At 38.9% G+C, this 13,106-nt stretch overlaps 1 protein-coding gene across 4 annotated transcripts in view; it reads left to right on the top strand.

The window, feature by feature from the left end:
* The window catches only part of LOC106092598 (protein distal antenna), a 356,654-nt gene that overhangs the window by 36,029 nt on the left and 307,519 nt on the right, over positions 1–13,106 (top strand). The window contains exon 2 of one of the 4 annotated variants that reach the window (XM_059361421.1): positions 9,113–9,170. The exons of the other annotated variants lie outside the window; for them this stretch is intronic. The gene's annotated coding sequence lies outside the window, so the exon portion shown is untranslated. The remainder of the gene's footprint in view (positions 1–9,112; positions 9,171–13,106) is intronic. 4 annotated transcript variants of the gene reach the window in all.

Genomic DNA, 13,106 nt, shown 5'->3' with positions numbered 1-13,106 from the left:
TCAAGACCCAAGATCGGTTTATATGGCAGCTATATCAAAACATGGGCCGATATGGCCCATTTACAATACCAACCGACCTACACTAATAAAAAGTATTTGTGCAAAATTTTAAGTAGCTAGCTTTACTTCTTCGAAAGTAAGCGTGCTTTTGACAGACAGACGGACGGTCATAGCTAGATCGACTTAAAATGACATGACGATCAAGAATATATATATACTTTATGAGGTCTCAGACGAATATTTCGAGTAGTTACAAAGAGAATGACGAAATTAATATACCCTCCATCCTATGGTGGAGGGTATAAAAATATTTCTATGGAAAAAAATTTTTGTAGCAAAAGCTTATAACGAGGTACTAATAAGGTGCGATGCAAACTCTCACCACATTTTGTGGGGTAGTACCATCACTAATAAGCCAAACCATGGCAGAGTTCTTGAATACTAAAGACATAATAACACTTAATATTGGTAACACTGTTACCTTTGTTAATATGATTAGGGAGGAGGTATTAGATGTGACGATATGTACGGAAAATCTAATCGATGAGGTTCAGGATTGGAAAGTCTAAATGGAACACTCTTTCCCTGACAATTGCTACATTAGGTTTAGAATGGCACGACCAGCACCAAATCCGATAAGCTTCCGGAATAAGTTGAAAACCAACTGGACAAAATTCGGAAGGCTACTCAGAAGAATACTTGGCAAGATAATGTAGATTGTTCAAGCATAGAAGAGATTGACTAAAATGTCAACAGGATTACGACTGCACTGGCGGAGTCCTTCGAAGTTAGTTGTCCTCTTCGGGAAAGGAAATCAGCCCAAGAAAAACCCTGAATGACCGGGGAGATTCGCAATATTGGGAAAGAGGTCCGAAGATTTTTTAACAGAGCACGTCGTAAAAAGGCGGAAGTATATCGGGATGTGTATTACACACGGCTCAAGGAATATAAAAATATTACCAGAGCGGCAAAACGTGCTTCTGGAAGCTTTTCTGCGAACAGGTCGATAGCGCTAATAACTCCGCCAAGATAAAAAGTTTCTCTCAAAAACCCATGTCCAAACTGAAACTTTAGTAGACGATATGGGAGTGAGAGCAGAGACAACGGATGATATGTTGAGGCTTTTGATGAAAACCCATTTTCCACAGGATACGAAGGGACTCACGAATACGCCGGAATCTTGGAATAATGACGTTGATCGAAGGGTTATAATAGCGGAATTTATGGTAAAGGAATCCTTGAGGAGATTCAAACCATTTACGTCACACGAACCTGATGGATTACTTCCGGCGTTACTACAAAAAGAGGCAGACTATCTGGCATCTCATTTGGCTAATATTTTCACAGCGACCCTATGACTGCATATACTCCGAAAGCCTGGCAGGGGGCGAGGGCGGTGTTTGTACCAAAGCCCGGCAAGGCAAGTTATGCGACACCAAAGGCCTACAGACCCTTAAGCCTTACGTCCTTTCTACTCAAAACCATGGAACGTATTGTGGACACCATGATAAATAGTAGGACATCCAGGGAACTGCTCAAATACAAACAGCATGCCTATGTCAAGGGAAGGTCGGTGGAGACTGCCCTGCACGAGGTTGTGCATAAAATAGAAAAATCCTTCGATGCCAAAATGTACACACTGGCGGTATGCATTGACATCGAAGGGGCTTTTAACAATGTGCGGTCCGACACATTGATCCAATCCTTAGACCACTACCGGGTGGACCCGGTTCTTAGAGACTGGATAAACCATTGGTAAGGAAAAGGTGGATAAACTGTGTGTCCCATGGTATAAATTAAAGGGAGCAAGTGGCACAGGGCACGTCACAGTGGGGGCATTTTATGGCCACTCCTATGGGTGACCACCATAAATGACCAATTACGGATGCTGACTGAGGAGGGATTTGAACCCGTCTGCTACGCGGACGAAGTTATAATACTTCTAAGGGATAAGAGTCCGAACGAGCTATGCAGAAGGGCCGAAAGGGTCTTGCATATGGCATATGATTGGGTTAGACACAGAGGTCTCAATGTAAACCCAGAAAAGACTAAAATATGCTTGTTCACGATATCTGAAAAGGTCAAATACATAGGTGTGATCTTGGACAGGAAACTGAATTGGAAGTGTCACATTCAGGAGCGTACTGAGAAGGCTCACAGATGTTGGCCACTATGTAGACGGGCCGTAGGCTCGAAATGGTGCATCATGAATCCGAGGATAGTCCACTAGCTCTACAGGAGCGTGATTAGACCAATACCAACTTACGCCTCAGTAGTTTGGTGGACTGCTATGGAGAAAATGTGCAACATAAGGACCATACAACAGGTTCAGAGAACATGTTGTCTTGGCATAGGCTTAGCGATGAGGACCACGCTGACTAGAGCACTGGAGACTATTCTAGATGTCCGACCCATTGACATACAGATTAAGTGTGAGGCTATGAGACTTAAGGCGATGGGAGAATGGATTGAGGATGGGAGCAGCTCATACCATCGCGGTTTAATCGAGGCAACGATATGAAACCTAGAATGAAGGGAAGAGGTTTCCGATCGGATACCTGAGATTAACCTTGAAGTCGGGTGTCAGGCACTGCTGCCAGAGGCACAGTCTTGGATTGACGGAACCCTAGTATTGCCTTCTGGAAGATCATGTTACAAGAATGGATCAAAGCTAGAGAACAGAGTGGGCCTGGGGGTTTGTATTGAGAACCTAGGGACTTACATCTGTTTTAGACTGCCTGACCATAATACGGTCCTGCAGGCGAAGATCCGGCGATCACGGAATGCGTGAAGTGGTATGGTGCTAACGCGAGGACGTCGAGCGTGAACATCTTTATCGACAGTAAAATTGCCACAAGGGCAATAACAAGCAGGACGGCAAGGTCACGAACAGTCTTGCCGGACCATAACGGAGTGAGGGGAAATGAAGGGGCAGACGATTTGCCAGTGAAGGCTAGAGGTCTTACGGCGAGCAACATTGTGGAACAGCGAAACGGTCCGTAGGATGGCGAAAATCCAATGGGGGGATCCAGATCGTAAGAAGACGAGGCTATTACTGAAAGGAAGTAAGAAGGAGGTCAGTATAGCTATTGGTATCATAACGGGACACATAGAACTACGAGTTCACTTATGTAAAATCGGTGCAGCAAGTGATGGCATGCGGGGAAGATGACGAGACGTTGGAGCATTTCCTTTGTCATTGCCGGCTTTCGCGTTTAACAGATACTGGTACTTAGGTGGAGACACGAAATCAGACATGAATCAACTTAGAGGAGTGATATTGAAAACAATTAAGGATTTTGTAAGTAGCACGGAAATCCTAACTTAATATTTTCTTTTTAGAGGTTACTTTATAGTAAGCTTTTACTGGCGATTACTGGCTTAGGTGTATGTCCATAGTGGCATGGGGTGGATTAATATCTGCACCCTCTTTTCAACCTAACCAAACCTAATCCTATTACCACATATTTTGAGGACATGTCAGCATGAAGTCCACCACGTTTTAAAAGCAAGTTTAATATAAAATTTTTTAATGAGTAGGGAATGAAATATTGTAGACATGATCCTTTAAATATTCAAATGCACTTTTTTGACATTATCATTAGCATCTTGTAATTGATATACTCATTTACGTTACAGTCAGCATGTTTTGTAATGACTTTTTTCATAAATTTTTATTAACGTTTAGGAATTTCTAACGGCTTCAAAAACAACAAACAAACAATTGCGTAGTCAATTGTTTACATTTATTTTAATATATTTCATAAATGGCGGCAAATGATGATCACAATAATTCTAATTTAATCCTTTTTAACAGGATTTCAATAAAACAGATCACTATTTCTTGTCGAAAAATGGTTGATAAATCTATGCAATTTTGAAGATGAATGTGTCTAGTCTATCATTGTGTATACGTAGGCGTGGGTTTTTTATTTGTGGTTTTCTCTTAAATTTAAAAAAAAAAAAACACAGCAAAATTGTGTGTCTGTGTATATGTATGTCCGCTAGGAGAGTGTGCGTCTGAATGAGTGTTCACATAGTCATAAAAATCTAAGACGATCTAGTCATGTCCGTCCGTTGAAATCACGCTACAGTCTTTAAAAATAGAGATATTGAGCTGAAACATTGCACGATTTTTTTTTTTGTCCATAGGCAGGTTAAGTTCGAAGATGGGCTATATCGAACTATATCTTGGCCCAGATCGGTGCAGATTTAGATATGGCTGCCATATAGATAGATCTCTCGATTTAAGATCATCGGCCCATAAAAAACGCATTTGATGTCCGATTTCGCTGAAATTTGGGACAGTCAGGACCTTCGAACCTTTGTTTAATTTGGCCCAGATCGGTCCAGAAATAGATATAGCTGTCATATAGACCGATCTCCCAATTTAATGTTTTGGACCCATAAAATGAGCGTTTATTGCCTGATATCTCAGGAATTTAGTATAGCGAGTTATGTCTGGCTCCTCGACATCTCTGCTCAATACGGCGCGGATCGTTCACTGTTTGGATATGGCTGCCATATATACCGATCTTCCGATTAAAGGTTTTAGGATAATATAAGGTGAATCTTTTAACAGATTTTGCTGAAATTAGGCACAATGAGTTCCGTTAGGCCCTTCAGCATTCGTACCAAGTATGATTAAGATCGGTCTTTATTTCGATACAACTGTCATATAGACCGATCTCTCAATTTAGGGTCTTGGGCCCATAGCAAACGTATTTATTGTCCGATTTAGCTGAAATTTCGTACGAGAGAACACAAAAACAAATTTAATCGTCGAAATCGCTTTTTTGTTTTTCAAAATATTCCCCATTTAGATGCATGCGTTTGATCCAATTGTCGATGCTCTACTGCCACTCTGATTGAGGTATCTCCAAAACATACATTTTAAACTCATCAACCGCAGCTTCAGGTGTCGAATAAAAAGAATTTATTCGGTGCCAAGTCAGGACTATACGGCGGATGACGCATGAAATCGGTGTTTTGAGTGCTCAAAAGTTCGTTGTTTCGTAATTTTGGAGCATTTCTTTCAACCAATCGACACGAGCCTTTTTTTGAGCGATTAACAAATTGTGTGTGACCCAATGCAATATTGAATGTATGCTGGTCCCACTTATGACTAAGGTTGTCTCAATCTCACGATAGGTCACATGACAATCTTGTTATATCAGATGGAGCACAGCATCAATGGTTTTTGGAACAAGAACTCATTTTGGACGAGCTTCACGAAATTCGTCTTGGAGTGAACTACGACCTCTGTTGAATTCACCATACCATCGATAACCACTGGTCTTTGATGGAGCTTCATCGCCAAAAATTTAATTAAGTTAATCGATGCACTGTTGTTGAGTTAATCGACGTCGAAAGATGGAAAAAATAATCGCACAAAAATGTTCACGATTTAATTCCATTTTTTGGGCGAGATGCATCTTTTAAGTTACTGTAAAAAACACAAATAGCGCTCGTATGTCAAAACGTTCTGAGTACGTATAACCTCAAAAATGTCAAGCTTTACGTTAGAGCTGTCAGTTAACAGATTGCAACACAAGGGTTATCGAATCCCTAAATATTGTATAAAATGCAACCTAGCATGTCGTGTTATGGTTCTCGACATCCCTGTTCAATACGGCCTAGATCGGTCCAGATTTGAATGTAGCTGCCGTAAATACCGATCTCCCGATTTATGGTTTTTGGCTGAAATTTAGCGGAATGAGTTCTGTTAGGCCCTTCGACATACGTACCGAGTATGGTCAGGGATAGCTGTGAGCACCGCACAGGTTGGAACGTTGAGGTCCGATCTGTGTGCTGTTCATTGCTGTCACGAGAAGCTAAGCTGCGTGCTACCGGGCGCGTCCACAAGTCGCGGGTAGGGGAATGCACCCTACGAAGTAGCTGTAACGGCTGTCGAGAATAATCAGCGGTACCGAGCGGGTAGCCTCAGTGAGAGGCCGGCTTTTGCACAAGTACTGAGTGCCAATGACGCTCGATATGACAAGGCGAGTTATTGGCGCCTTTAAATAACCAACGGACATAATGTTCCCACGGCGATCAAAGGACTGACCGAAGCATCGGAACTAGTTTGCTCATCTACAGGAGCTTGACAAGGATCACCACTTCCACTAGGAAATGAAAATGTGGCTACAAAAATATGGTCAAGATCGGGTTATATTTGGATAGAGGTGCCCTATATACCGATTTCCCAATTTAAGTTCTTGGGACAGTAAAAGCATGTTTGTTAATCGTTTTCGCTGAAATTTGAAATTTGACAAAGACTGTATTAGGCTCTTCGAAATTCGTGTTCAATATGGCTCAGATCGGTCTATATCCAGATTTAAGTTCTTAGGCCCATAAAAGGTGAATATATATGACACAAAATTGGTAATATATATATATATATATATATATATATATATATATATATATATATATATATATATATATATATATATATATATATATATATATTCGATGTGGTAGGTATCCAAAGTTCGGCCCGGCCGAACTTAATGCCCTTTTACTTGGTTTGGTGTATTTATTGTTAGACACGCGTGTGTGTATAGTGGGGTGTCGATCAGTGACTGCCTGCTTTGTAATTTGGGAGTTAGCTACATTACTTGATAGAATACGCTTCGTTAGAGAGCAACGGGAAAAATGTGGCTAAATGAACACAAAAATAAAACAAACAAAACGTTACTAAATCTTATACATAAAAATCAATTTGTGTTTGTTTGTAGGTTTGTTTGTTTGTATGTTTGTGTGTTCCTCATAGACTCAGAAACGGCTGAACCGATTTTCTTAAAATTTTCACAGAAGGTGCATAATGATCCCGTGGTGAAAATAAGGTACAAAATTTTTTGATATCTGAAGGGGGGGCGGACCCTCCCCCTTAATCCAATTTTCATAGTCATGTTTGCCGACTATGGAAATATGGGTCTCAAATTAAAGGTATTTGGGAGTATAACTCTTATCTGATATCAACATTAGGGACCAACTGTTTAAGGGACGTCCCACCACCATAACAACCCCCAAATAGGACGTATTTGATCACCAAGACAATTTGGGTCTTAAAGAGAGTGGAACTAAATATCTGCTGACTTTTGCAATAAGGAGTTTAAATGAGATTAGAAAATGAATTTGACCCTCCCCCTTAATTAAATTTTCAGAAACGTCAGATCGCGGAAAATTTTGTATCTAAAATTCGGATAGGGTACCTAGGGGGGGCGCCCCACCCTAAAACCTACCAAACCTAAATCGGACATATTTACCTACCATGGCAATATGGGACTCAAATGAAAGGTATTTGCGAATAGAATACGAATCTTATATCCAAATTTAGGACCACGTTTCTGGGGGTCCACCCCTTCCCCAAAACACCCCCAAACAGGACTTATTTACTGACCATGAGATTATGGGGCTTGAATAAGAGGCCTTTGGTTGTAGAATTTGAATCTGATATCCAAATATGGGACCAAGTGTTTGGGGGCCGCCTCTCCCCAAAAACATCCCCAAAGGGGACAAATTTACGACCATTGCCATATGGGGCTCAAATGAAATGCCTTTGGGAGTAAAGCACGAATTTGATATCAATATTCGGGAAAAGTGTCTATGGGTCCACCCCACCACCACAACACAACCCATTGAAGTATTTTCGGACTATTGCATTATGAGGCTGAAATAAGAGGGGTTTTAATGTGGAATACGAATCCGATATATATTTTCAAGGCCAACTCACTTAGTGGCCGCCCATCTCCCAAAACACCCCCCAAGCCGGTCATGTTTGCCGACTATGGAAGTATGGGGCTCAAATTAAAGGTATTTGGGAGTATAACTCGCATCTGATATCAACAATAGGGACCAACTGTCTAAAGGACGTCCCACCACAATAATAACCCCCAAATAGGACGTATTTGATCCCCATGACAATTTGGGTCTTAAAGAGAGTGGAACTAAAAATTTGCTGACTTTTGCAATATGGAGTTTAAATGAGATTAGAAAACGAATTTGATATCCAATTTTGAGGCCAATGGCAATATAGGGTTCAAATAAATGATATATAGAGCCCGTTGCTGGTACATTTTCCGGGCTTAGTGTTTGGGGGACAACCCCAAACTCCAAATCACCCCTAAATCGGGCATATTTACCAACAATGCCAATGTGGAGCTCAAATGAATGGTATTGGGGGGTAAAGCAAGAATTGATACCCAATTTCGGGACCAATTTTTTTGGGGTTACCCCTTTCCCAAAATACCCTAAAAACAGAATTTTTTTACTGACCATCGCAAATAAATTTATTTCGGAGTAGAATACGAATTTGATATCCAAATGTATGTCCATGTATTTAGGGCATCACCCCTTTTCCAAAAAAAATCCCCCAAAGCGTAATAATTTTTCGACCATGCCAATTTGTGGCTCAAATGAAAGGTATTTGAGTTTAGAAAACGAACTTGATAACCTATTTTGTGGCCATGTGTTTAGGGGACGCCTCATCGTGTAAACTTCCCTAAACCGATGGCAATATGGGGTTTAAATAAATCGTATTTGAAAGAAGAGCACGATGCTGATATTTTTTCAGGGCCAAGTGTCTGGGGGACCACCTCACCCCCGAAAGCACCCCGATATCATGAGGATATATCCTCAGATATCATGAGGATATCGGGCTGAAATAAAGTATTTTAAGAATGGAGTACACCTTACATCCAAACTTAAATTGGTAGACCAATAAAGATCATATGGGATTCAGATAAAGGTACCTATATTGTTAAACTGTCAGCCAAGCGATATACTATTTTCGTAGCTGGTATTTCACTAAAAGCTCTTTAATTGTCGAAAATAAATATTTCAAGGAAACTTTTGTTTCATTAAATGTGAAAAAAGGCGCAGCGGAGCTAGCCCGGGTCAGCTAGTAATCAAATAAAGATGTAGAAGAAAAATTAATAAATCGTTGTAGTTTAGAAAGAATTTTATTATTCTATTAACAAAAATATAATTTAATTTTCTCGTTAAATAGATAAATTATGTGAGCATAAATATATTTTTTCACTTCTGATGCATCGAATAGTAACCTTAATAAGGTGTTATTTTTATTAATTTTTGGTTTCAATTTTAGACATTCTATGTGGAAAATCAAAACTCTGGCTTTGATTTGCAGCAGATAAATATCCATTGTAGGCAAGTTCTTATTATATTATTGTAATTATGTTATAGTTACTTTAATTAATTGTTATATTTCTTTTGTTTTTATATATTTGCAAACAAAATAATACATTTTTCAGTTAATGATACTTTTAAACCACAATTTATCCACAATGCAAAGATTTGTATAAAGTATTAGTGGGAACTAGTTATTTACTACCTACTGCAAATTAAACCTTACCTTTGTTCACCCTCCTTGTACCTGTTACGTTGACATTAATTTTTATATAAAACATGAAAAACGAGAATAATTTTTAACAAATACATTCCCAAATTTCCCAAATATTCCCAAATTTATATATAATAAATCAAGGGTTATCGTACGACTCGTACAACAAATTTTTGTGAAATTGTTGTTAGAACGTATAAAAAAATTCCTTATAGTTATGTTCAAAACATGTTGAAATTGAGTTCAGATATCGCAACTTCTTGAAAATTTCAACTACGTTTAAGGTCACTCGAAAACACCATAGGTTAGGTTAGGTTGGAAAGACGGTGCAGATATTAATCCGCCCCATGCCACTATGGACATACACCTAAGCCAGTAATCGGCTTGTTGTGCGCTTTTAAAACTATAAAGTAAACTCTGAAAAGAAAATTTTAAGTTAGGAGTTCCGTGCAACTTACAAAATCCTTAATTGTTTTCATTACCACTCCCCTAAGTTGGTTCATGTCTGATATTGTGTCTCCACCTAAGTATCGGTATCTGGTGAACGCGAAAAACGGTCAATGACAAAGGAAATGCTCCAACGTTTCATCATCTTCCCTACATGCCCTATCCATGTCATCACTTGCAGCACCGATTTTACATAAGTGAGCTCGTAGTCCTATGTGTCCCGTTATGATACCAATAGATATACTGACCTCCTTCTTGCTTCCTTTCGGTAATAGCCTAGTCTTCTCATGATCTGGATCCCCCCATAGGATTTTCGCCGTCCTACCGACCGTTTCGCTGTTGCATGCGCATTCGTCGCCCACCCCCTTAACTCGGACTGCGTCGACCCGAAAGCCTTCGGGTTATTGACGGCAGTCCTCTGGGCTTCACCGCCAAATCGTTTGCCCTTTCATTTCCCCTTAACCCGTTATGGCCCGGCACCCAAAACGATGCGACTTTTGCCACCCTCAGAGAAGGCGTTAGTCTTTTTCTTACACTGCAAGACTGTTCGTGATCTTACCGTCCTGCTTGTTATTGCCCTTATGGCAATTTTACTGTCGGTAAAGATGTTCACACCCGACATCCTCGCGTTAGCACCACACCACTTCACGCATTCCGTGATCGCCCGGATCTCCACCTGCAGGACCGTATTATGGTCAGGCAGTCTAAAACAGATTTCAGTCCCTGGGTTTTCAATGTAAACCCCCAGGCCCACTCTGTTCTCAAGCTTTGTTCCATCCGTGTAACATGATCTTCCAGATGGCAATACTAGGGTTCCGTCAATCCAAGACTGTGCCTCTCGTTCGACTTCAAGGTTCATCTCAGGTATCCGATCGGAAACCTCTTCCCTTCCTTCCGGGTTTCCTATCGTTGCCTCGATTTTACCGCGATGGTATGAGCTGCTCCCATCCTCAATCCATTCTCCCATCGCCTTAACTCTTATGGCCGCAGTGGCTGCCTCACACTAAATCTGTATGTCTATGGGTCGGATATCTAGAATAGTCTCCAGTGCCCTAGTGGGCGTGGTCCTCATCGTTCCGCTTATGCAAAGTCAACATGTTCTCTGAACCTGCTGTATGTTCCTTATGTTGCACTTTTTCTCCAAAGCAGTCCACCAAACTACTGAGGCGTAAGTAAGTATTGGTCTAATCGCGCTCCTTTTGAGCCAGTGGACTATCCGTCTACATAGTGCCCAACATCTGTGAGTTCGTCAGCACTCTCCTGAATGTGACACTTCCAATTCAGTTTCCTGTCCAAGATCACACCTACGTATTTGACCTTGTCAGATATCGAAATCGTCTTATTGAGTAAACGTGGTACGTTAAATTGGCCCACCTTCGTTTTCCTCGTGAACTGGCATATTTCAGTTTTCTCTGGGTTAACATTGAGACCACCATTGAAACCGAAGTGCAAAGTAATTTTTTTGAAATATAAAATTTTTAAAATATGTTTTAATCAAAAAATTTTTTAAATTTTCTTTAAGCCTTCTTGGAATTTTTTCCAAAAAAGTTTTTTATAAGAATTGTTGCGAAAGACAAACATTAAATAAAAATTTCTCTAAGACATAATTCTATATATATTTTCTTTTCTATTCTCTTGTTTTATTATTAATTGAATTGAAATTGTATCTGTAGAAAAAAGTATTAATAAAAAATTTCCGTTTTTTTAAATATTTTGCTTGTTAGTCTGTTAAACTTTAGTTTATGTTTCCAAAGAATAATTAGAAGCATTTGATTATAAATTATTCAAATTACATCATCAAAGAAATTAAAAATTTTAGCGACTCGAAAACACAATTTAAAACCCAGAAATGATTTCCCCAATTAATTTACAATTTAAGAAATCTATTTCAAATGAAACCATTTTGTCTATTTTTTTGAAATTCTTCACAATGCAGTATTTAAGGTAATTGATACGGAGTTCATAGTAAGCAGTGTTGATTCGTAGAAATTTATTAGTTCCGTAGACTAATCGTAGATTTAGTCAAAGTAAAATATTTTTTTTTTTTTAATTTTCAAAAATATTTTTTTTCAAGAAAATCTTTTTACAATGAAAAGATTTTATGAATAACGATTTACCTAATTGTTTGTGCTAAAAAAATTAAATTTGACTAGTCAAATTCCAAGTTTAAAACAAAATTCGAAACTTCAAAAAGGAAAGATTTTTCTTAAATCCTATTAGTGAAAGTAAGCAAACTTTTTCTATGAGTGCAAGTTTTATGTAACATTTACGTTTGCCGCCAGGAAATTTAACATTAATAAGGGGGCATCTTGAGCTATTGTAGTTGTATGAAAAAGCTTTCTAGAAATTTTGATTTTTGAGAAAATTTGAAAATAATTTTCTTTTTGAATATTATGATATTTGAAGAGGACATAAATTATTTATTAGTTGAAAAAAAAAAACAAAATTTGAAGCGAAAGAGAAAGTCATGATGAAAATAAGAGCATGTGCTGCAATTGTTGGATGCAGTTTTTACCGGGCATCTTTTCCAATTTTAGTTTGATTCTCTTTCGAGACGTATTGTATTTGAATCGTGTTAATAGCGAAAACGCATCTATAATACAATTACCACATTAACCAAGCCCGACAACCCTGCTTATTAGCTGTACTTTTCCCAATGCATGTATTTTTGTGTAATGACAGACATTCTATCTGCGACAAATTACACTTCTTCTATACTACACATGATTTTGTTCATCTGTTGGAAGTTGTATTGATGGCTTCGAACGCTAAATCGTAAAACTAGTTTAAGATCAAAGACACCAGTAATAGAGAGACACCACCTCCAAAATTTCAGGCAAATCGAGAAATAATTGCGCACTCCAGATGCTCAAAAAGTCAGACTGGAAGATCGGTTTATATGGCAGCTATATCCTGTTATATATCGATTAAGACCATACTTGGAACAGTTGTTGGCTGTCATATCAAAAAGACAAATGTAAAATTTTAACCAAATTGGATAAGAATTACACCCTCAAGAAGCCCAAGAAGTCTAATCGGGAGATCGGTTTATATGGCAGCAATATCAGGATACGGACTGATTTAGACCATACTTGACATAGTTGTTGGAAATCAAAATAAAACACTTATGCTTATCCAAATCGGATAAGAATTGAGCCCTCTAGAAGCTCAAGAATTCTAGACCCAAGATCGGTTTATTTGGCAGCTATATCAGGCTATGGACCGATTTGGCTCATTTACAATCCCAACTGACTTACACTAATAAGAAGTATTTGTTCAAAATTTCAAGCGC

Source organism: Stomoxys calcitrans, chromosome 2 (genome assembly GCF_963082655.1).
Source record: "Stomoxys calcitrans chromosome 2, idStoCalc2.1, whole genome shotgun sequence".
NCBI lineage: Eukaryota > Metazoa > Arthropoda > Insecta > Diptera > Muscidae > Stomoxys > Stomoxys calcitrans.
The sequence above is the reverse complement of the archived record's forward strand: the minus strand, read 5'-3'. Positions and strand labels throughout refer to the sequence as shown.